This window comes from Lepus europaeus, chromosome 13 (genome assembly GCF_033115175.1).
Source record: "Lepus europaeus isolate LE1 chromosome 13, mLepTim1.pri, whole genome shotgun sequence".
Classification (NCBI taxonomy): domain Eukaryota; kingdom Metazoa; phylum Chordata; class Mammalia; order Lagomorpha; family Leporidae; genus Lepus; species Lepus europaeus.
Genome location: NC_084839.1, coordinates 3,000,571 through 3,026,177, shown reverse-complemented (window position 1 = coordinate 3,026,177; position 25,607 = coordinate 3,000,571).

Sequence of the window (25,607 nt, the reverse complement as noted above, 5' to 3'; positions counted from 1 at the left end):
TCTGTCCACCAAATGACAAGTCAATACTGAATGAAAATGGGCCAAAGGGTCATCAGGCTAATCTTGGCATGCATGGTGGTCACTGGGTTAGCTGCTGTTTGGGGAGGCTTTGTATACTAATAAGCAAGCATAAAAGCTCACTCTTGCCGCGAGGAACCCAGCCCACCACATAGGTGATGCCCTTAGTAACATGCAGAACTCTCTCAACTCCCTAACAGGCACGGCGGTTCTTAGCAGGCTTGCTCTTGAGTATTTACTGTTTAGACAAAGTGGTAAACACTTTAATTAACAAGACATGCTGTACTTATATTAACAACTAAAATGCAGGGGAATTAGCTATTAAGAAAATTTATGACCAAGCTAGATGGCTAAACTCCTTCAGACAAGGGGCAGTAACAGTAAACTCCATCTGGAAAAGAGTAACGGATGCCCTTCCAATCATCATCTGTTTTCTACCACTTAGGATCCCTGTGGGCTGAAATCTTATTTCTTGTTTTCATTAGGTGCATTTTCAGTCTGCTTGTTAAGTTTTTCTCCTATAGAATACAGCAATCCCAAGTCAAAACAATGGTCATGCAAGGATTCTAACCACTGGCCACGGAGCCAGACCCAACTCCTGGGTCAAGTGCTCCAGTGCCTGGACCCTGCATCCTGTTTCCAGATAATCCATACCCGACACTGACGAAGTTACAGAGAGCTATCCTTTGCTTTTACAACCTTTTAAAATCGAGGGATTGGATTCTCTGAGTGGGGAATGAGTGAGCTGTAGAGAGAAGTTAGGCTACCTCAGGATAGTTTCTGTTATCTCAAGACTCACAGATTACAGATTTGTGGGAGAAGGTTGAAATGATATTACAGGATGTAGAAACTTTAGCAGAATTAAATATCTTTGAATAATAACTCTTCTGGAAGAGAAGATGTTTAGGCTGTTAGTTTTGTGCATTGACTTTTTTTAACAGTAATCATGGCAACTTGTATATTTATCTGGTGACAACTTGCATGTACATGACCTTATTTTATCTTCATGCAAACCCTCTGAGGTTCAGCAAACAGGTGATCTCTACAATATGGATGGGTAAATTGAGGCTTGGAAAAGTAACATGACAAGTCCAATGTCACATCTGGTGAGTGGCACAGTAAGGACAAAAGCCATGTTCCTCTGGCTTTTTTAAAGCTTTTATTTAATGAATGGATATTTCATAGGTACAACTTTAAGAATACAGTGGTTCTTTCCCCAATACCCATCCTCCCACCCCCACTCCCATCCCACCACCACTCCCTCTCTCATCCCACTCTTCACTATGGTTCATTTTTACTTTAACTTTATATATAGAGAACCAACTCTATGCTAAGGAAAGACTTCAACAGTTTGCACCCCCCCACACCCACAACACATAAAGTACAGTTTGAGAATAAGTTTTGCAGTCAACCACCATAGTACAACTTACTAAAGACAGAAGTCCTACATGGGGAGTAAGTGCACAATGACTTCTGTTGTTGATTTCAGAATTAACACTCTTAGGCTGGTGCCGTGGCTCACTTGGTTAATCCTCCACCTGTGGCACCAGCATCCCATATGGGCACCGAGTTCTAGTCCTGGTTGCTCCTCTTCCAATGCAGCTCTCTGCCATGACCCAGGAGGGCAGTGGAGGATGGCCCAAGTGTTTGGGATACCGGGAGGAGGCACCTGGTTCCTGGCTTCAGATTGGCATAGCATCTGCCATAGCAGCCATTTGGGGAGTGAACCAACGGAAGGAGGACCTTTCTCTCTGGCTCTCTCTCTCACTGTCTATAACTCTACCTTTCAAATAAAAAAAATTTAAAATAAGAATTAACACTCTTATTTATGACCTCAGTGATCATTCGAGGTTCTTGCCATTAGCTAGCAAGGCTATAGAAGCCTTTTGTGACCACAGACTCCATCATCATTTGGACAAGGCCAGAGGCAAAATGGAAGTTCTCTCCTCCCTTCAGAGAAAAGTTGTACATTGACATTCACTTACTAAATAGTTTTGCCTCCCTTGAAAGTATCTGGCACTTAGTGGAGGTCTGAGGAGGTACACCTACAAAGACACATTTCCCACCTTAGAGCTCTACTTATCAGGGTGACCATGTAGCACCTCCATCAACAGCTCCCTCCAGGCATGTAAGTAGAGCCTTGGCTTCATTTCTCTACCATATCCCCACCATCTGAATGAACACCAACTTGGAGAAGGCCCTTGGGAGCTTAAATATCAGTCCTACAATGAGAACTTGAATCTACAAGTGTCACATTCCAAAACTCAGGTCTTTTCCTTTTTCTAACTTTATAACTCTATATTAAAAAAACAATCAGGGGCCAGTGTTGTGGCATAAGGCGTAAAGCTGTCACTTGTGTCATTCCCATATTGAAATCGGAATGCGGGATGCCATATGATATCACTGTGTGCTTATTAAATTCCCAATATTAATAAGCCCATGTGGGTTCATGCTTAATATTCAGAGAAGAATTCTGAATACCAGTATAGGTGAATGTGACGGCATGGTACATCTCCTATGAGAGAGATGCATAGGAGAGTGTGAGCTTTATCTAAAAGAGAGGGATAAATCTGGATTCCTACCAAGTACCAGGAACCAGCCATGTGGAGGAGCATCTAGGCCAGGAAGCATGGGGCGGGTGGCCCGAAGGCCATGCACCCTGGAGGCTCAGGGCCTTGAAGGGCCACAATGGCAAGAAACCAAAAATAAGAAAGCGCTGGGCACACTGTGTCCCAGGCTTTTAATTCACTTCCAAAGGGGAGTGGTTAATTAGCCTGATTGGCCAGTGGGCGCACAGGTGTGGCCAGGTAGGGGCATAAGGTCACACAAGGGCATGGTGAAGGTGTATTCTTCCAGTTCACAAACTTAATCATTTTTATTCCATATGCCTGCCTACAATGGTATGTGCATTGGTTTGAGTTCCAGCCTCTTCTCGTAATCCTACTTCTTGCTAATGCACCTGGGAAAGCAGTAGGAGATGGCCCAAGTGCTTGGGCCCCTGCCAGCCATGTGGGAGACCCAGAGGATGATCCTGGCTCCTCACTTCAGCCTGGCACAGCCCCCATCATTGTGGCTATTTAGGGAGTGAACCAGTGGAAGGAAGATCTCTCTCTCTCTCTCTCTCTCTCTCTCTCTCTCTGTAACTTTGCCTTTCAAATAAATAGAATAAATATTTTCTTAAAAAATCAAACAAAAAACATGTCTGAGGGGTGTGAGTTTGCTTTCCAGTTAAAATCCCTCATTCCATATCAGAGTGCCTGGGTTCTGCACTGTGGGAGCTTATGTATCAGTCTTACAACCAGAACTGGTGAGCCTGGGGATGAAGTGATAGCTGCCTGGTTCCTTGCAAACAAACACCGATGTCTTTTTCTACCACCCCAATATCTGTGATTGGCTTTCTGTGCATCTGGTGAGTGGACCCAAGTTTGGGGGTTCTACAGCAACTCCTCCAGCTAGTTTTGTGGATTTGTTCTAGAACATTGGTTGTCATGGGAGCTAGGGGAGAGGAATAGCAGATGGGCGTTCTCCCTTAGTGGATCTATCTTCTTGTGTTTTGTCTGCTTCTCAAATAAATAAACAAGAAGTTCTAAAATGTTCCAGAGATATTCATTCAATTAGAATTTTTTAAAAGTCAGTGTATTTTGAAGTGTCTATCTATGAAATCTTCCCAATACTCGCCATGAATTTTGTGCATGTCCATCATCTATCCACCAAAACACAGAGTAGCTTGTGCAGGTTTATTTGCAATTCCAATTCACTCTGGCACTGAAATGTCTCTAATGATAAGTTGGTCTATATGTTGGGGACAATTGAAAAGAGCAAAAATTTTAAAGAAAAAAGGAGCCCCTGGAAACCAAAGACCAGTAGGCAGGCATACTTAGTCAGATTTGAAGCACAAAGAACTCATTAGAAAGTCCTAGTTCTGCTATAGTTAACATTTGATTAGGTGGGTGCCTGGAGTTACTGCCTTTCTTAATTAAATCAGACTCTACTTTTACCCACCCCAGGAAAAAGAAAAAAGAAAAGATGCACTCAGCACCCTCCCCTTCCAATGCTAATTACCATAGCAGCCAGAGTCCTAAATCAGAAGGTTCATTCAGAGGCTGCCCAGTCCTCCAAGAAATCCTGCTCACTTTTCCACACGGGGCCTGCTCCTTTGTGTCGCCCATAATAGGCACAGATGTTGGGCCCGCCTTTCTCTGAGCGACTTTTGCCTAATAACCACCTTCAATGTGTCCCGGTTGCACCTGTTCAGCATTTTAAAATGAATTAGTGTGCTTGATTGCCTCCAAAATCTTGTTCACTTTTGTCAACCTGATTATCCTGCCACAATGCAGAGCGATTAAATGAGCTGCAGCCACTCAGCAGGCTGGAAAGTGTCCAGCTCTGCCAGCAGCCTAAGTGGTTTGTGGTGGAGGTTGCTGCTCTTAGTGAGGGCCTGATGTTGGGAGGGGTCTTGGATTATCAGCTGCACACCATGGCTCTCACTGGGGTTGGATCAAGAAAGACAACTGACTTGTTGCCACATAGGAGAATGTTGCACGCCATTCTGCTTCCAGCAGACAGAACACATTTTTCTCTGTCATTAACTCTACCCTTCAAATAAATAGATAAAATCTTTAAAAAGAGAGAGAGGAAAAGAAAAGAAAGAAATTTGGGTTTGGGGAGGGGCAGGTGTCTGACCTGGCAGTTACGATGCTGATGAGGATGTCCTTGTCCCAGATCAGAGTGCCTGGCTTTGAGTCCTGGCCTTGGCTCCTGACTCCAGCTTCCTGCTAAGGCAGACCCTGGGAGGCGGCAATGATGGCTCCAGTAATTGGGCTCCTGCTACCCACATGAGAGACCTGGACTGTGTTCCTTGTTCCTGGCTTCAACTCCAGCCCAGCTCTGGCAATAATGTTTGGGCCAACGCAAGGTGACTGGGGCTTATATCTCTCCCTGGAACATGACTGAAAGCCTGAAGAGAGCTTTGGAGAACATTGGGAGCTCGTATGATCTTGAAATATAAATTAGTTCCAATGAAGTCTTTTGAGCTGCTCGGGCCATTAGCCAGTGGCAAGGTCTCCAATGAAACAACCGTTTGTTCAAAAAAGCGGTCTCCAACAGAAAACTGACACTCCAGCTCCCACAGTGCCCTGCCTCCTGGATGTGGTTGTTGAAGAGGTGTTCTAACACAGGAGACCTAGGCAATGCTTCCGTTTCTTTCTTTTTTTCTCTTCAGAATACTTATCTCTTCAAGTTTCTAAAGGTTCATGGCTCCGTTAGACTCCCATGATTTTGTGTGTGTGTGTGTTTGTGTGTGTGTCTCAAGGAATTGACTCACGTGATTTTGGGAGCTAGTGACTTCTGAATCTGTAAAGCAGCCCAGCCATATGCAAACTCAGGTGTGCAGACAAAAATAATCACGTTAGAAGTGCTGTGGCAATCTCGGGTCCAAAATCTGTAGAGAGGATCACAAAGGTGAAAATTCAGAATTATTATGTTCAAGTTAGAGGCAGAATTCTGTCTTCTCCAAGAAGCTCCAGTCTTGCTCTTAAGAAGGGCTTCAAGTCCCTTCACTTAAAGTAACTAACTGCAGATGTTAACAACATCTACAAAATACTTTCACAGCAACATCAGGATGAATATTCACCCAACCAGGCACCACAGCCTAACCAAGGTGACACACAAGTCGTCACGTCCTTTCTTTCCTTTTTTTCTTAAAGATGTATTTATTTTGAAAGTCAGAGTTACACAGACAGAGAAAAAGAGACAGAGAGAGAGAGAGAGAGGTCTTCCATCTCTGGTTCACTCCCCATATGACTGCAATGGCTGCAGCTATGCTGATGTGAAGCCAGGAGCCAGGAGCTTCTTCTGGGTCTTCCACATGGGTGCAGGGTCGCAAAGACTTGGGCCATCTTCCACTGCTTTCCCAAGCCATAGCAGAGAGCTAGATCAGAAGTGGAGCAGCCGGGAATTGAACTGGTGCCCATATGGTATGCCAGCACTGCAAGCGACAGCTTCAGTTCTCTGTGTCTTCAATGGTCTTTCCCTTATTGAAGCCATACTGGTACTTTCATGTATCTATACCATAACTCTTTTCAAGGTGGGAAAGAAAAAAAAAATGATTCTATAATGCATATTTTCCGTGTGTTCTCTCTGATCAGTTCTCTGCCCTTCTCCATCTTTCTGCTCAAGGATGTTGACCTGTTGGGCTAAATTCTTGGGCTCCTGTGCCTTTTGATTTTAGATTGGGTTTAGATAATGGAAATTGGGAGGAAAGAGAATGAACTGAGTGCAGAGAAACAAAGCTGGGGAAGTAGCGCTCACAGCTTCCAGTGGGCAACCTCCTTGTTTTCAGGACACTTTCACCCCCTTCCCCAGTGACAAAGCTTCTCCTACAGTTCAGGATTTTATCAAGAACATTTTAGGGCCAGAACACTGTTCTGCCTACCTATGGCTGTTTGACAAACTGTCCCCAAAATTGACCTAAGATAATAAAACTATGTTATTTTACACGATTTCTACATTACAGTAACAGCAGTGGCAATGTGTGAGGGTTCCAATTCTCCCTGGCAACTGCAGGAAAGATCGTGACTCAGACTACATTTGCTGTAAAACTTGGCTGGGGTGGGAAGGTGCATCTGAGGCAAATCACACACATGTCCAACCGAGTGCCCAGGGCACACCACAGGAGCTAGAGGAGCCTCCTACCATGGCAGCTGGCCGCCCAGGGTGACCCAGGCAGTAGGAAGCAAGATGAAGCAGGCGGCGCTCTGGATGGCTGGTCTTGGATGCTGTGTGCCATCACCTCCACAGCACATGCGGCTGCACCGGCCAGACCTGCGCAGTGGATGGCAGCCAGCGCAGGGGTAAGAACTCCGAGTTTCTCAAAGGCAGTCAGCCCTTTATTCAGGAAGAGGTTGAGATGAACTGTGTTTACCTCTTTCTTGAAGGTTCTCTGTTTTGTTCTTTATATCTTAGGATACTTGTCCTGGGATAGAGCAAAATGATTCTCTGAGGGATCCCAACTTGTGCTTATCAAAATCTTAAACTTTAGAAATGAACAATTACCTCCTGTGCATTGCCTGTCTGGGAGAAGCAGGGAGAGCTGGCACCTACATCCCACAACCCAAAGGAGATGCTCCTAAGCCAATGAGTAGAGGCAGTGAGAGCCAAGAGAAACGTGTGAGTTCAGGGCAGTAGAAATTGAAAATTTGCTATCTGAAAAGCACTACCTTAAGAAGCGGGGTAACACTTGCTGTTCATTCCGGGATGATACAATCATGCATTTTTTTCCTGCCTTAATCATAGCACAGAAGTCAAAGAGACTCAAACAGGCTCAGAGTAAGGCAAGCAGAGGGAGCTGCCAGCCTGGAAAGCCAAGGGTGCACTAGGAGGGAAGCCTCTGATCCAGCCTGTGTGGAAGGATCCACTCGTGCCCCCATAACAACACTTCTGTCAATGGTAGGCCGAGGTCCCATACACCTGTCATAGAGAACAAACACTCCTATCAGCTCCTGATGCTGTAGCAGTCATGTCATGGTACATTTCCGTGCATCATAGAGCGATGCTCTGTAAGCAAACTCACTATGCATTCGGTGTTCAAAAGCACTGCACATCCATTGATGTGCAGTATATATTTAATGATGATATCAAGAACTCTGAGACTGGCCAATGCATTTACTGTACTGTGCTTTGAGTGTACTCTTTCTACTCATTCGGAAAAAAAATTCGGGGCTGACATTGTGCTACATTGGGTTAAGCTTCTGCCTGTGCCACCAGCATCCTGTATCAGAATACCAGTCGATCCTTCATAATGCTCCTGAGAAGGAAGTGGCAGATGATACAAGTACCTGTGCTCTTGCCATTTATGTGGGAGACCTGGATGGAGCTCCAAGATCCCGGCTTCAGTCTGGCAGAGCGCTGGCCATTGTGGCCATTCAGGAAGTGAACCAGTGGATGGTTTCTCTCTGCATCTCTCTCTCCCACAGTGTTTCAGATAAATAAATCTTTTAAAAAATTTCTTGTAAAATAGTTGCCATGTTACACTGGCGGCAATCTTACATATGTCATGTTTACCATGTGAGTTGATTTCACAGAGAGATCATGTCCACTGGTTGACAGAAACTACTTAAGTTTGTGTAAATAGACGCTATGATGCTCACACAACCACGGATTGACTAAGAATGTGTCTCTCAGAACCTGTTCATGTCATTGAGAGACATGTGACTGCATTTGGTGTCCTGCCTTTAGATGAGGGGTGGGAGCCACAGACAGACAGAGGCATTTTACTTGCACGACACAATGGGACTCAGCATTGAAAATTAAGCAAACCAGTAGAAAACAGTTACGTTTGCTGCATACTTCTGTTTTTGTGTCCAGTCACTATAGTATTTGGAAAGTTCACGTAAAATGTGTACTACAAAAAAAAAAAAAAGCTATCTATGGATCTCATTTTTTTTTTACCAAAATAGCCTTAATTTTTCTACAAGCTTTTCACAGTCCCATGTGAACTGAGAGAACTGGCTCATGTGCAGTAGGCCCTCAGCAGACTGCCCTGCTGTTCCCACACTGAGAGCACTAACTGTGCTCTGTACTCTGTCTCTATCCATGCACACATTCAAGCCTGGCTGACAGGCTGAGGAACACGACCAGGGCCTTCACTCTCACTTTTCCTTCTTCATGAAGATCTTCAAGCAGCCAAGATACCACAGTCAGTGGACCCTGACCTCAAAGCACACCTCAAAGAAGGAAATGGACTTCCCAGCATGCACTTCACAGCTGCACATTCCCAAAGCCTCTTCTAGGCTCACGAGAAACCAAGGCTAGAGCTCGTGTGAGTGCCCCCCTTCCCACTCCACCTCAGTGTCCTCAAGTTTTCCACCCAAAGCTACACTGATTCAGTTTTGTTCAGCTATGAAAACACTGAGCTTAACTTCGTTTACTTTAGGAACAGCGCAAAGAATCTCCAAAGGTAGTAATCAAGTAGAATTATTTTAGTTACCAAGAGAGCAGTTGAAATGACCAGTCCCATAAAAATAATTAAAAGCAGGCATCTGAGGGAAAAAAAAAGTTAGTTAGTAAAGCATTCATAGCCTCAAAAACACTGCCCATGGATAACCAAGTGTTAGTGTTTTCTTTAAAGAAATATTTTTCACTTTCATTTAAATAGAAGCTTATCACCCATGAACATATAACACAAATGTCCAACAAAAATTTGCTTTTTTATTTTAGCAAGTTAATATCAACACATGTTATTATTTTTTGCTGCAAAGCCAGTCTTGGTGGGGAGTCTGGCAGCATGACCAGTGGGCTTTAATGAGCTGCAGCAAGTATATCACAGTGAGACCAGATGGACCATTATATCTCATCCTCCTCGTTCTTATTTGGAACATGGAAAGACTGTCTTCCAAATAAATCGGCCACACCTCTCAATTTCTATTGAATTTCTTTGGGTCTTATCAACACACCTTCATGAAATACCTGACGCCAATATTAACCTTGGTTGTAATCTTGAAGACCATCATCCAGTACACAGTCAGGTGAAACATCACGTCTATCACTCTGCTTTGAAGTCATGATTAGCACATTAGCAGCAGTACAACACACAGCATACAGCCCAGCTCCCTCAGCTCAGCCCCAGGTCCATCTTTATGGGAAGTAAATCAAACCACAATGAGGTATCCTCTCACACCTGTTAGAGTGGTTGTGGGCAGTGAAATGAGAGATTAGATCTGGTGAGGTTATGGAGAAAAGGGAACTCTTGTACACTTATGGTGGGAGGGTAAGCTGATAGAGTTAAAAACTGTGTGGATGGGGCTGGCGCTGTGGTGTAGCAGGTAAAGCCACCTACTGCAGTGCCTGACATCCCATGTGGGTGCCAGTTTAAGACCCAGCTGCTCCAATTCTGATCAAGCTGTCTACTATGGCCTAGGAAGGCAGTGGAGGATGGCCTGAGACCTTGGGCCTCTTCACTCACGTTGGGGATCTGGAGCAAGCTCCTGGCTCCTGGTTTCAGATTGGTGCAACTCTGGCTGTTGTGGCCAGGTGGGGAGTGAACCAGTAGATGGAAGATCTCTTTCTCTATCTGCCTCTCCTTCCCTCTCCATGTAACTCTGACTTTCAAATAAATAAATAAATCTTAAAAAATAGTGTGGAAGTTCCCCCCAAAAATGATAATAAAACTACCACACAATCCAGCAATCCCACTGCTGAGTTTATGTATCCAAAGGAAATAAGGAAATGAAATAAGCATACTGAAGAGATATCCACACTCCCATGTTCACTGTAGCATCATTTACTATAGCCAAGATAAGGAATCAACATAAAAGTCCACAGTGGGATGAACAGATAAAAACTATGTGTTATATATGCCAAGGGAATAGTATTCAACTTGGAAAATGAATGAAATCCTGTCCTTTGCAACAGTATGGTGGAACCTGGGGGACTAAAGTGAAATAAACCAGTCAAAAAAGACAAATGTCACATTTCCCACTTACATTTGGAATCTGAAACAATTGAATTAATGGAAGACAGGGAATACAGTGGTAGCTTCTAGGGGTGGGAGTTTGGGAATAGGGAGAGGTTGGCCAAATACACAAATTTTCTGTTAAAAAATAATGTCAAGAGATCTACTCTGCAACACAGCAACTGCAGATAGTAACAATGTACTGGATTTCTAAAAAGCACTGGGGAAGTAGATTTTAAGTCTTCTCATTGCAAAAAACATAATGAGTATGCATGGTGATACGTATACATAAGTAGCCATTTCACAGCATATTGATGTTCTAAACCATCCTATTGTACATGATACATATATACTTTTCTACTTGTGATTTAAAATGCACGCACACATTTTTTATTACCTGTAGCTTATTCACCAAAATCTCTTGAAGTTATAGTAAGGAGGAAGTCAGGGGCTAGAGAAAATCTAGAGGAAACATCCCACCAAAACGACCCAGGGCTGCTTCTGAAATCATTCATAGCCTGCAACCCAAAATCTCTGTTGCAGCAAAGCCACTGTTCTGAACCAGTGCCCACTGAAGATATCCTACATGGCTCTTGACTGTGTCCTCGTGATGACTTATAGCTCATTATAATATCTTTATGTTATTTTACCATGGCTGACACTCCTAATCCTGCTATGCATCTGATGCCATGGTACTTCTGAGACCTGCTAAGAAAGCCAGGAAATGGGCAGTCATCAAATCCCAAGCTCCTCCCTCCTTTCCTGGGTAATTCTCAAAGCATCCGTCACCTGTGTCCCCAGATCCCTGAACTTTGTGGACTGTGACTCACTCTAGACAAGCCACCATCACTCTTGAGTTAGAACTCCAGCTTTGCTATCAGATCTTATCCCTCTGCTCACCATCATCTCTGTCTCATTCTCTAATTCTTTCTTGTGTTGGACATAAAAATCTCAACCCCTCAGCCCCCTAACACTAATGATCTGGAAAACAATCCACTCTCTTAAGATTTTAGTTTTATGTAAGTGCTAATTCTATTACATTTGCCAAATTTGGAGAAACTGGACTTCTCTATGAAATCTAATTTAAATTGTCAGTGACTTTCTAACCATTCTTCTTTTAAAGAAATGGAAATAAATGCACAAGAAAATCTTCAAATTAAAAGAAAAAATGCTACGTGGGGCCAGCATTATGGCACTGAAGGTTAAGTTGCCATTTATGAATCCAGCATCCCATATTAGGGTGCCAATTCCAATCCTGGATACTCTGCTTCCAATCCAACTTCTTGCTAATGCACCTGCAAGACAGCACACAATGGCCCAAGTATTTGGGTTCCTGCCACCTCTGTGAGAAGCCTAGATGGAGTTCTGGCTTTACCTTGACCCAGTTCAGGCTATTGCAGCCATCTGGGGGGTGACCCAGCAGATAGAAGATCTCTCCTTCTCTCTATCTCCGCTTCTACCTTTGCCACTTTGCCTTTCAAATAAACAAATGCATTTTAAAAAAATAAATTTGAAAGAATTACCTTAGTTCAGCAGGTAATTATGATGGTGACTTTTTAAATCAATAAATAAAGAAGCACACAGACTGACTTTTGACAGTTCTGAAACGTATGTGACATTGATTTCATTGACTTAACAACTGGTAATTTGCTGAGCACCTGCTGTGTGTGAGGTGTTCAACATACCCAGAGGTCATACAAGAATGACAAACAGTGGTTCAGAAGCCGTGTTTTCTGGTCTGTAGTAACCACAATAGGAAAGAGAGGAGATCACATACAAGAACCACAGGAAGGGTGGTACTTGAGCTGCCGTGTAAATCTGTGGTTTCCCCTGGGCCCACCAAACATCTGTGTATCTTTTTTGTCACTAATCATTTACATCTCACAATGTTATGTGTACATTTTCTTCCTTTTTTTAGACAGTGGCATCTTAAAGCAGTTATCTTGTCTTATTACTCTTTACTTTCTTAGAACCTCACCCAAGTAGCTGGTTGAAAGTGTGTGGTTTGACACACACACACACACACACACCATACACTCACACACACGCGCGCGCGCACTCACACATACACACACACACAGAGAAACAGAGTAAACTCATGAACTTCTGGAGTCTGCATAAAGTACCAACCTGCATAATGTCAAGAGAAGTAGCCGTCTCCTGGACTGAGCGAAAGAGAACTACAGTGTAGGGAAAATTAACTCTTCTCCACACTATCCCCAGGTACCCTTCCTAGTCATGGTAAGTTCATCAGGAACTATAGATCCTCTAAGACTGAGGTGCCAAGGACCAACTTCTAAGCACTGAGAACTCCCAATTTGAGTCAAAAACATCTGAGTTTAACACCTCCCACTAGCACGTAACTCACACGGGCATTCCCTCATCCATGGTCAGTCTACTCCAAACACAGGTTTACCAATGGGCAGGACCAGGAATAGTGGCCTGAACGAAGGGACATGGGTAGTCAGTCTCCAGGGTGGAGTAGCCAAGGACTGTTAGGAATCCTGCAAAGAGTTGTGTGAGGATGGGTTAAGATGGAAAAGCAGTCAAGGACAAGGGAAAATTTTTGATATTTGTTTTTCTTCCTTGTTAACTGAAGGATCCAGAGAAGCTATTATCTTCCTATGCATTAATAATTTTTACCGAAATGTAAATGTGCATCCTTATGACTAAATATACCTCAAACACAAGTCATCTTTCTAGAAGATTCAGATCATTCTCCAGGAATTCAAGGTTTTGAGTATAATTCACAAAAGGAAGAAGAGTCAGGGGCTTTGCTGATAAAAATATTGATGATGATGGCTAACGACATATAACCCCCATCCTTGGCCAAACCCTGTCCTAAAATCTACATGCATTAGTTCATCCCTCAAATTAACTAATCCCCCAATTCTGTGAGAAATTTAAACCTATATTAGTATCTTGAGTTTGTGTGTAGAGTTTACATGGCTTACTTCAGGTCTATAACTAGCGAGGGGTAGAATTTAGCTTTAAACCTAGGCATGGGGCTGGCGCTGTGGCGCTGTGGTGCTGTGGTGCAGTGGGTTGACACCCTGGCCTGAAGTGCTGGCATCCTGTATGGGCGTCAGTTCCAGACCGGGCTGCTCCACTTCCTGTCCAGCTCTCTGCTTATGGCCCAGGAAAGCAGTAGAAGATGGCCCAAGTCCTTGGGCCCCTGTACCCACGTGGGAGACCCAGAAGAAGTTCCTGGCTCCTGGCTTCACATTGGCACAGCTCCGGTCATTGCAGCCATCTGGGGAGTGAACCATCGGATGGAAGACCTCTCTCTCTCTCTCTCTCTCTCTCTCTCTCTACCTCTCCTCTCTCTATGTAACTCTGACTTTCAAATAAATAAATTTAAAAAAAAAACTAGACATTTTTGACTTCAGAAACATTTTTGAGCCTCTTGTTTCTAAATAGCTTTTGTAACTTCTTATTTTCCAACTGAAAATTTTAGGAAAAATAAAAAGAAAATAAATTTCATGATAATAATTCCAATATAACAGTTGGAATTCAAGTCAAATACTAAGTTTAAAATAAACTATTTTATGAAATCTTTACTTAATATATACTAAACTGATCTTCTGTATATAAAGAGAATTGAAAATGAATCTTGATGTGAATGGAAGAGGAGAGGGAGCGGGAAAGGGGAGGGTTGTGGGTGGGAAGGAAGTTATGGGAGGGGGGAAGCCATTGTAACCCATAAGCTATACTTTGGAAATTTATATTCATTAAATAAAAGTTTAATAAAAAATAATCATCAATATTTACATTAATTTTTAATCTCTCAAGTGGATACCTCATCAGAAAATATTTTAGATTAACTATTGTAAGTGTATCATTAAATTTCATTTTTGAAACTTCTCTTAAATTATGGTTACCTACATCATGAATATAACACATTGCTTGTCAGTCTCACAATTATAGCATGAGTGCTTGAAACCTTGTTGCCTTGTGGGACTGTTTTATTTTGGCAGGGCCTTGAGAGGGGACTAGCAAAGCTAAGGTGAAGTGTGCTCTCTGCCCACACGAGCCAGTTAACAAAAAGCAACCATGTCGCTCCACCTTAGCATTTATCACAACTCGTGTCAACTATATTTCATGTCCTTATGGTCATTTCTACAGAAGAAAAAAAATGCAGAAGATTGTGATTCATTTGGCTAACCCACTACCACAAGCGAAGTCACACCTCACCAAAGCAACATTAGTAGACTAATATTTAGCAAACTCATTAAGTAGAGTGAAACACATTAAATAAATAAGTTAAAGGCTATGCTTTCAGGTGAGTTAGCAAATTATAAAACTCCACGAGTTAGGAAATCGTAAAGGAAGCGACAGTTCTGGTTGTCTCTCCTGAGTCACATTAAAGATGCTTCTGATGTGCACAGTGAACGTGCCAGGCACTTCCTGGAGAGCACACTCTGAGTCTGAACTGGGATCTGTTCCTGGGCCAGCAGGGTGCAGTAGGCACATGGCAGCCCCATCAGACACAGGAGCACTGGGCGGACACCTGACCCCTCAGTGTGCCATGTTGCTAAGATGGGCTCTCCCGTATGTTTGTTGTACTACACAAATTTCGCTTCCAATATTGCAACTCACGATGGATTTATTAAGATTTAACCCCATCATAAGTTAAGAAGTATCCATACTGAACGTGTATTTATTTTCCTGTAAGTTTTAATGCCTGTAGTAAACTGCAAATGAGGTATCAAAGACTAGCTTCATTTCCTACCAAAAGAAAATGAGTACATGACTACTAACCAAAAAAAAAAAATGTATATTTAGAGCAAATTGTTAATAACATGGGCCTTGACTTCATTCTTCACTTGAAAACTACTTTGGAAAAAAATAGATAAATTGTGTTTTGTTCCCATGCCTAAGATTTGGCAATCAACATTGCTCTTAGTTTCCAAGAAACAAAAGCCTAACAGTGTCTTTCTGTCTCCACCATCTGAACAATTGAATATCATTTGCTGTTCTTGATGTTTGTTAAAGAAACAAAGAGGATTGAAGGTTAGAATGGCTATCCATTCTGAAATTCTAAGTGCGAGAATTAAAGCAAAGTCTGAAAAGCAGAGGTGCTCTTTGATCTGACATGCATGGGTGAGTGCATGTCAGACGCACAAAGGGCTCCATTATTTCTGTATCAAAGTAAATAGGGGAAGAATAAGCCACGGAGATGAATGACGAGCCAAGAGGCAGACACCAGCAGTCGCAGAGAGCAAACATCTTTCAGAAGCACTGGGCACGCATTAACTGCTTCATTTCCTGCCTGCAATATGCACTTTGAAGATTCCGTGGCAACAAATCTCTGAGGAGGAAGAGAAAAGAATTACTGTTTTAGTAAAATATAAAGTTGAACCCTAACAGGATTGCATTCATAGTTGCAATGTGTTGGACCACAGGGAGGATTCCAAGTCAGAAATAATTGCATGTGAAGTCCACTCAAGCACAAGACTCAATGTTACCCACAAACTTTGTTCAAATGTGTTTCCTGAACGCATCTTGATTTTCACATTCTTCATGAGTGTAAGTACACTATGGACATTAGATTATATGTACAAAGAAAACACAGAGATACTGCCCACATAAGTGAGATAATAATAATATGTATATATATATATATATGTGTGTGTGTGTGTGTGTGCACATAATTGGGATGTGCATGATATAAACACATGTATATATTATACAGTTAGTATATATTGAAATGCAAATATATATATATTTATGTATACATGGAAGCACATGACAGAAAGGAAGATGACAGCACTATGCCTCTAGAATGACATTAGATTCTATACTCCATTGCCCTAGCCACCAGGACACAGAAGATAATCACGTAATGAGGTTAGGATATTTTAATACAAGTAACACTCAGCCCTCTTTTTTCCAATTGTAATAAATTTAATTCTTTCTCAAGTGGGAAGAGCAGAACAATTCATTTTCACTGTGCTGTCTCCTTCTCTGAAATGGGAAAAAGATGTACTGACATCTCTTTTTTTATCTTCTTGGTGTTATTTTCTCCATGCTCTCACAGCACATAGACTTGCAAAAATTAACCAAGTCTCAGCCCAAATTTTGCAATTTACAATGGGGTGTGATGTTTGAGAACTGAGCAGCAAAGCGAGCTAATATTTATTTCATATTACCATAGCTGCTTCGTAAAGCAGAGTGCATTATTTATTTCTCACTGTTGATGAATGCTCACCTTACAAAATACAGCAGGCATGGCTCCTAGAACTGGTACAGTCAGCCCAAGGTGGTGCTGTTTCTGAAGAGAGCAGAGCCAGGCCTGGGCCCCGCTTGCCAGGCTCTACAACCTGATTCATTGTGGACCATGGCATTGCCTCTTACCATTACCAGAGTGCAGATATAAAAAAAAATCTCATTTTTCTGTAAGTTTCACCCTCAGCTTTCCTTATGAGCACCCCTCCATTACAGGTGAGAAACTTTCAACACCATAGGTGAAACAGCTCCCCAGGCCTCCACACGCACAGCAAGTGCAGAATCCCAGTTTCCTTCCTGACTGCCCAAGGATTCCCTTAGTGGCTCCTTTTTTTTTTTTTTTGCAAGGTACTGCTGGTTCACATAGAAATGTGACTTGGGAAGAGAAATCCTTTGGAAGCTCAGGTGCCAGGAGCCCAACACTTGGTCTCTTAAATGAAAAGAGCTAAAAAGCAGAAGTTTGGTGTGGTGGGGGAGGGTCGGAATGGGGGCCAGCGTTGTCCATCCAGAACCGCTGCAGTGACTGGATGGCAAGAAGAAAACAGGCTTTCTGGAACATCTTTGTGCATACAGCAGCCAACAAATCCATTTTAATTTTCTTCCCCTTCTGCACGACTTTTCCCATCAGGTCTGCTGTCTAGAATTCCACACTGGATTAGCATTGACAAGCAAAATAAATATAAGATGAAGTAAATGAAATGAAATAAAATAATCCATCCTCCGGCTTCTCTGTGCAAAATTAGTGGATCAGGGATGCTGGCCCGTTCTTTAATGGGTCATGAGAGAATTCGGGAGCTTTCCTGAGGCAGCTGGATTCAGGGTGAGGTTCAAAGGTTTCAAGCAGCATATTCAGAGATTAAGAAAAGCAAGTCCTTAATTCCTCCCAGGCTTTGTCTGCCAGGCCTGACGCTTCCAACTGCTTCCGAAATGTTTAATCCGTTCTCTCTTCCCCTCACAAATAAAAACATCCACACATGTCACTGGTAACGTGGCATGTGAAGAGGAAATGGATTTTTACCTCTGGCTTATTTCAGTTTGCTAACATATTTCGCTAGGGAGAAAGTTGTCCTCAGAAGGGCCCCAGGCAGGACAGTGTTTCCGTGAAAGCTTTGGAAACAAACCACAAAGAGATCAGCCCAAGTCAGAGTTCCTGGGGAATATCTGGGATTCGGGATGGGGAACGATTCTATGACAACAGAATAAAGATTATGTTGGAGGAGGTGGTGGTGGTTTTGCTTTTCAGTTTTAGATTTTCTTGCTTGCATGTATTTCATCCAAATTTTTATTTTAAAAAATAGAAATGCACAAAGAAAATGAACAGCCTTATATTAATAGATTAAACATGTCAAAATATTTTGTATTTAATCTATTACACAATCCTCTAATGTATATTCTCCTTTCAAACCATTTAAAATAAGTGACCCTCCACTTATGTCACTAATGTCACTTAGGCGCACAGTGACATTGTGCGCCTAAGAAACCGCCCGTGCTCTCACACCTGTGCCTCCAAATCTAACAAAAGCAACAGCAATGGCAACAGAAGTCCAAAAACTTGACAAAATATGAAAAATTTCTGCCCCAATTCTTCAGTTCTGAGGGAAATGTTGTCTTACTTCTTAGGGATTTTGTTTTCTGTTTCTCCTCTTTGTCCTCTCAGAAGTCTTAATTAAGATTCATGCATTGGATGCAGCTGTCATGTCTTTTAATCTATTCTATTACTGGATAGACTTTTCTCATACTCGCTTAATTTTAATTGCATTGTATAACTTTCATGGTCAGTGATCATGTAGACCATCACACTCTCCAAATTTCTGGACAGTTCGTTTCCTCATGGTGTTATAGAACTTGTTCCTCAATCTCCTATAGCTTCTATGAAAAGCTGGTGAAGGACATAAGTAAATGCATTAAAGGCCATGGGCCATATCTAGCCCACAATCTATGAATAAACCTGTATTGCAACACAACTATATCATGGGAAAAGAGTTACAAGCATATTCTCTGCTTTTGCAATTTGTCAGATTTGAATAGCTGTGACAAAGAACAGAGAGCCTAAGTCCACAAAGTCTAAAATATTTACTCTTTGGCCCTTTACAGAAAAAAAAAAAATTTCTGAAGAGATCTATGATGGCTGAATAGTGAGAAGCTACATTGACCTCAGCCACAGAAGGACATCAGATACACAGAGGAAGGAGAGGAGGGTGCACACTGCAGAGGACAGACTGAGTGAAATTTCCAGTGGAGAATGGACAGAACAGAACTGATACTCCATGGGGCAGTGAGGAGAGGGGCTAGACAAGCCGCAACCAGCTGTGTTGCCAGCTATCACTGCATCAACATGACCAGCTTCCAGCGAGGAAATAATATCTTGCCAAGATAAGGTAGGAAGAAGCTGCTATCACCCTGGCCAACAGCAGTTTCACTGAAGGAGAATTCCACAGTACTCATGGGGAAATGACAGAGCCTGAGCAATTACCTTGCTCAGCAAAGGGAAGTTCTACTGTTTCCCTCCCCTCCCACTACCAAAGCACTAACCTCAATTTGCTGTGGCAGTCACTGCTGAACTCTTCTGAATCAGGGGACGGCAAGCAGTCCCACCAGATCCAGAGACAGGGCAACACTCAGGGCAGAAAGCAAACCCCCTTCACCCTGTGACTCAAGGAGTTCTGGGCATAAAAGCCACAGACTAAGAAAACCACAGTTTGTGGTTGGAGTTCCCGGCACCTCACCAGTGTGACTGTGGGGATTCAGTTTCTTGCATATTGAGGATGGATCTCAGTGGGGTGGGGGACATACTGCAGAGTGAGTCAGTGCTCTGGATGGTACACACTGCTGGGTGGGTGAAGTGTGCTGACATCATGAACATAGTCTAAGCTACAAATGAGCTACTTCACCCTGACACAGAGAAAAACTAGGGAAGTGCAAACACAGTAGCCTGACTGTAGCCAGAAGCACACCCCCATTCCCATCTTGGATGTCAATCAAGGACTCTTGCCCCAACCAGAAAGAGTGACAAGAGATCCTATCCTTGGTCCCACCCAGCACACAGCCCTGAGGCTTAAGTGCAATCCTTGGGTACTTCACCAAGCCCAGAAGTAAATTTCCAAAAATAAAGCTTTCAATTAAAAACAAAAAAGTCCCCCTGAAGTGATATACGCAAGAGATCTCCAGAAGCACAAACTTCAATGTAGAAACAGAAAAAACAGGGAAAAGGAAGGCAGTAGAACTCCCCAGAAGGAACACAATAGGACAGTACTGGACTGTGAAGAAGGGAAGATTGACACAATGCTCAAACAATAATTCAAGAGTGATTGCAAGTTTACTCAAAAATACAGAGAAACATGAAGTTAAGAAATCACTATATGACATGAGGGAGAAATTCACCAAAGGGAGAGAAATACCAAAACAAACAAAAAATAAAAACTAGAAATGAAGTGTTCAATAAACCAAATTTAAAAATATGGCAGAAAACCTTAACAGACTTCGTAAGGCAGAAGAAAAATTGTCCAATCTAGAAAAGGGGTCTTTTGAAATATCTCAGTCTTAAAAAATTAAAAAAAAAAATTAGAAAGAATGAAAACTATGTTCAGGATCTATGCAATGTAATCGAATGAACAAGTGTACAGATCCTAGGAATTCTTGAGGTATGGAGAAAAAAGATAATGCTTTAGAAGACCTATTCAGTGAAATAGTAGCAGAAAGTTTGCACAATTAGCATAGCTGCGAGGAGCATGTAGAAACCCAAATAGCCATGGTCAGAAAAGGTCTCCACCATGAGGCATTGTAGTCAAACTTTCAAAAGTGAAACATAAAGATAACATAATAAAATTTGCAGAGAAACACCAAGTCGACTGTAAAGGAACTCCCATCTGTTTGAAAGCAAGTTTCTCAACAGAAACCTTACAGACCAGGAGAGAAAGGAGAGATATAGCCTAAGTACTAAAAGAAACTGCCAACCTAGAATACCTTACCATCAAAGCTCTCATTCATAAGTGAGTGTGAAATAAAGACCTTCCAAGACAAGAAAAGTTGAAATAATTTGTCACCACCTTTCCAACCTTACAAATTATAATGAGGGATGTACTATAAACAGAAATGGAAAAAGATAATCTGTATCTTGAAAGAAAGTGACCGCAGAAAACGTACTAGTGAAATAAAAAAGGAGATTAATAAATAATAGAAGCATTTATCTAACAATTGAGGTGCCGAGTTGTTACTTATCAATAATAACTTCAGTTGTAATTGGACTAAATTCTCCAAATAAAAGATACAGCCTGGCTAAATGGATAAAAAATACAAAATTCATTTATATGCTGCCTGCAAGAAACAGATTTCACCAGTGACGATACACACAGACTTAAAGTGCAAATGGAAATAAAAAATGCACAGTTTAGATATACTTATATCAGTCAAAACAGACTTTAAGACAAAAAAAACTATTGAAAGACAAAGAACATCATTATATAATAATTCAGAGATCAATTCAACAAGATGTGAATATAGTAAATGTATGTGCACTCTGTTTTATAAAACAAATGTTAATGTACGCAAAGGGAGACATAAACTCCAATACAATAATAATAAGGGACTTCAAAACCCCACTTTCATCAATGCACAGATCAACTAGACAAAAATTCAACAAGAAACAACGCAGCTTATCTACACTAAAGGAACCTAATAGATTCTGCTAAACGTTCATCACGCAGCTGCAGGACACACATTCTTTCGTCAGCTCAAGTAGCATTCTCTAGGAGAGAATAAATCCTAGGCCATAAAACAAGTCTCAACAAGCACAAAAACTGAAATCAGATCATGTGTCTTTTGACCACCATGGAATAATACTGGAAATTAACAACAAAAAAAGTTCTAGAAAATACACAAACACATGGAGACTAAACAACATACTCTTTAATGGACGATGAAGAAACCAAAGGGAAATGAAAAAATGTCTTGAAAATGAATGATGAATGAAAGGAAAATAAAACATATCAAAACCTGTGGGATACAATAAAAGCAGCATTGAAAGAGAAGTTTACATCAATCAAGTGCTTACATTAAAGAGAGAATATCTCAAATTAAAGATCTAATGGTGCATTTTGAACACTTAGAAAAACTAAATACAAAATCAGCAGGAGTGAAAATTTTAAGGATCAAAGAATAAATAAATGAAATTGGAACAAATATGAAATATAAAAGATCAACAAAAAAACAAAAAAAATTGTTTTTGAGAAGATAAATAAACCTCTATACAGACAATCAAAGGGGGGAAAAAGAAACTCAAATAAATAAAATTAGAGATGAAAAAAGAAACAATACAACTGACACCACTGAAATAAAATGGGTCATAAGAAACTACTGTGAAGAACTATATGCAAGGCTGGCGCTGCGGCTCAATAAGCTAATCCTCCGCCTGCGGCTCTGGCACCCCGGGTTCTAGTCCCAGTTGGTACGCTGGATTCTGTCCTGGTCGCTCCTCTTCAAGTCCAGCTCTCTGCTGTGGCCTGGGAAGGCAGTGGAGGATGGCCCAAGTCCTTGGGCCCTGCATCTGCATGGGAGACCAGGAGAAGCACCTGGCTCCTGGCTTCAGATCAGTGTGGTACCCTGGCCGCAGCACACCAGCCACAGTGGCCATTGTGGGGTGAACCAATGGAAAAAAGGGAGACCTTTCTTTCTCTCTGTCTCTCTCTCTCACTATCCACTCTGCCTGTCAATAAAAAAAAAAAAAACAGAACTATACGCAAATAAACTGAGAAAACCTCAAAGAAATGAATAAATTCCTGGATTCATATAGCCCACCAAGATTTAATTCAGAATATACAGACAACCTAAACAGACCCAAAACAAGCAATGAGATTGAAGCAGTAATCAAATCTTCCATCAAGGAAAAGTCCAGGACTTAATGTCTTTATTATTGAATTCTACAAAACATTCAAAGAGAAAGTAACTTCAACGTTCTTCAAACTATTCCAAAATATTGAACAGGGTGGGCTGGCACCGCGGCTCAATAGGCTAATCCTCTGCCTTGTGGCGCTGGCACACCAGGTTCTAGTCCCGGTCAGGGCGCTGGATTCTGTCCCGGTTCCCCCTCTTCCAGGCCAGCTCTCTGCTGTGGCCCAGGAGTGCAGTGGAGGATGGCCCAAATGCTTGGGCCCTGCACCCCATGGGAGACCAGGATAAGCACCTGGCTCCTGCCTTCAGGTCAGCGTGGTGCACCGGCTGTAGCGCGCTGGCTGCGGCGGCCATTGGAGGGTGAACCAACGGCAAAAGGGAGACCTTTCTCTCTGTCTCTCTCTCTCACTGTCCACTCTGCCCGTCAAAAAAAAAATATTGAACAGGGTGGAATTCTGCTGAAGTGTTTTTATGCAGACAGCATAACTTTGATACTAAAACCAAAGATGTGACAAGAAAATGAAACTATTGAACGTTATCCTTAATAAACATAGATGCAAAGATTCTCAACAAGATACTAGGAAATCAAATCCAAAACCAAGTCAAAATGATCATACATCATGATCAAGTGAGATTTATCTCAGAAGTACAAGGATGGTTCAACAGTCACAAATCAATAGATGCCATAAATCACATCAATAGAATGAAGAAGAAAAAACATATGGTCATCTCAATAGATAGCATTAGAGAGGATTCAACACCCTTCATGATAAAAATCTTCCAGAAATTAGGAATAGAAGGAACATTAGTATAATTTTGGAAGTTTTATCCATAGACATTGGTCAAGAAAAGGAAATCAAGGGGATAAAAATCGGAAAAGAGGAAGTCAAATTATCTGCTTGCCGATGACATGATCCCTTATATAGAGAATCCAAATGACTCAACTAAGAGACTGTTGGAACTCATAAAAAAATTCAGCAAAGTTTCAAGATATAAAATCAACATACAAAAGTCAATAGCATTCTTATGCATCAACGATTCTCTTGCTCAGAATCTCTTCCCATTCAAACAGCTACAAGTAAATTTATACTCTATGGGATAAATTAAACCAAGGGAGTAAGACATCTCTACAATGAAAATTATAAAATGTTAATAAAATAGAGAAAAGTACAAAAATGGGAAAATCCCCATGTTCATAGATTAGAAGAATTAATATTATTAAAATGTCCACTGTACTCAAAATAATTTACCGATTCAATGCAATCCCCAACAAATTTCTGAGGATATCTTCACAGATCTAGACAAAATTTCTAAAATCCTTATGGAAACACAAAAGACCCTGAGTAGCCAAAGCAATCTTAAACATCAAAACAAATCTAGAGGCATCACAGTACCAGGTTTCAAATCATACTACAGGGTTGTTATCAGAACATCCTGTACTGACAAGGAAATAATGTGGAAAAATGGAACAGAATAGAACTCTAAAAAATTAATCTGTGCATCTATAACCAACTAATTGGACAAAAAAAAACTATAATCCTTCCCCACAGAAAGGACAGTCTCCTCAAAAAAATGGTGCTGGAAAAATTGAATTTCCACATGCAGAAATTTGAAAGAAGACCCCTATCTTACACAATATACAAAAATGAACACACAATATACAAAAATGAACTCACAATGCAATAGGAATATAAACCTAAAACCTGGAACCATCAAATTATTATGGGGAATGCATAGGGGGAATGTTTTAAGACATTGGCATAGGCAAAGACTTCTTAGATAAGATCCTAAAAGCATGGACAATAAGAGCAAAAAATAGGGGCCTGTGCTGTGGTGTAGCAAGCAAAGCCACCGCCTGCAGTGCTCGCATCCCATATGGGCACCGGTTTGAGTCCTGGCTGCTCCAATTCTGATCCAGCTCTCTGCTATAGCCTGGAAAAGCAGTAGAAGATGGCCCAAGTCCTTGGGCCCCTGCATCCGCGTGAGAAACCTAGAAGAATCTCCTAGCTCCTGGCTTTGGATTGTCGCAGCTCTGGCCACTGAAGCCATCTGGGGAGTGAACCAGCAGATGGAAGACCTCTCCTCTCTCTCTCTCTCTCTTTCTCTCTCTCTCTTTCTTTCTGTCTCTCTCTCTGCCTTCCCTTCTCTCTCTGTGTAACTCTCTGCCTTTTTTTTTTTTTTTGGACAGGCAGAGTGGACAGTGAGAGAGAGAGAGACAGAGAGAAAGGTCTCCCTTTTGCCGTTGGTTCACCCTCCAATGGCCACTGCAGCTGGCGCACTGCGGACAGCGCACCGCGCTGATCCGAAGGCAGGAGCCAGGTGCTTCTCCTGGTCTCCCATGGGGTGCAGGGCCCAAGCACTTGGGCCATCCTCCACTGCACTCCCTGGCCACAGCAGAGAGCTGGCCTGGAAGAGGGGCAACCGGGACAGAATCCGGTGCCCCGACCGGGACTAGAACCCGGTGTGCCGGCGCCGCAAGGCGGAGGATTAGCCTAGTGAACCGCAGCGCCGGCCTGCCTTTCAAATAAATGAATAAATATTTTTAAAAGAGCAAAAAATAGACAAATGTGGTTACATTAGTCTAATAAGGATTACATTAATTTTCTTCCAATCTGATGATAAGTCCATCACAGAAATTCTTTATCTATATCTTGTTCATTTTTTCCTAACTTTTGTTTTATTTTTCTCTAGGATCCATCTCTAATCCCATATTCTCCATTCACTCAAGCTTGTTATAGATTTTTCCCAATCAATCCTTGTATATGTTAATCATTGTTAGTTTATCATCCATGCTCATAGTTTAAACACCTGATTTATATTTGAATCTGATTTTTTGATTGCTTTATCTTTTAACAATGAGCTACTCTTGATTTATACCATATGTCTTGTAATTTTTGATTGATTTCTTGACATCATACTTGCATATAGAATAGTAAAGACTTTAGTAAATAGTTTTACACTTAGAAATAGGAATTATTTTTCTGTAAGATGTTATGTGAGATTGAATCAATTTCTCTGGGAGTGA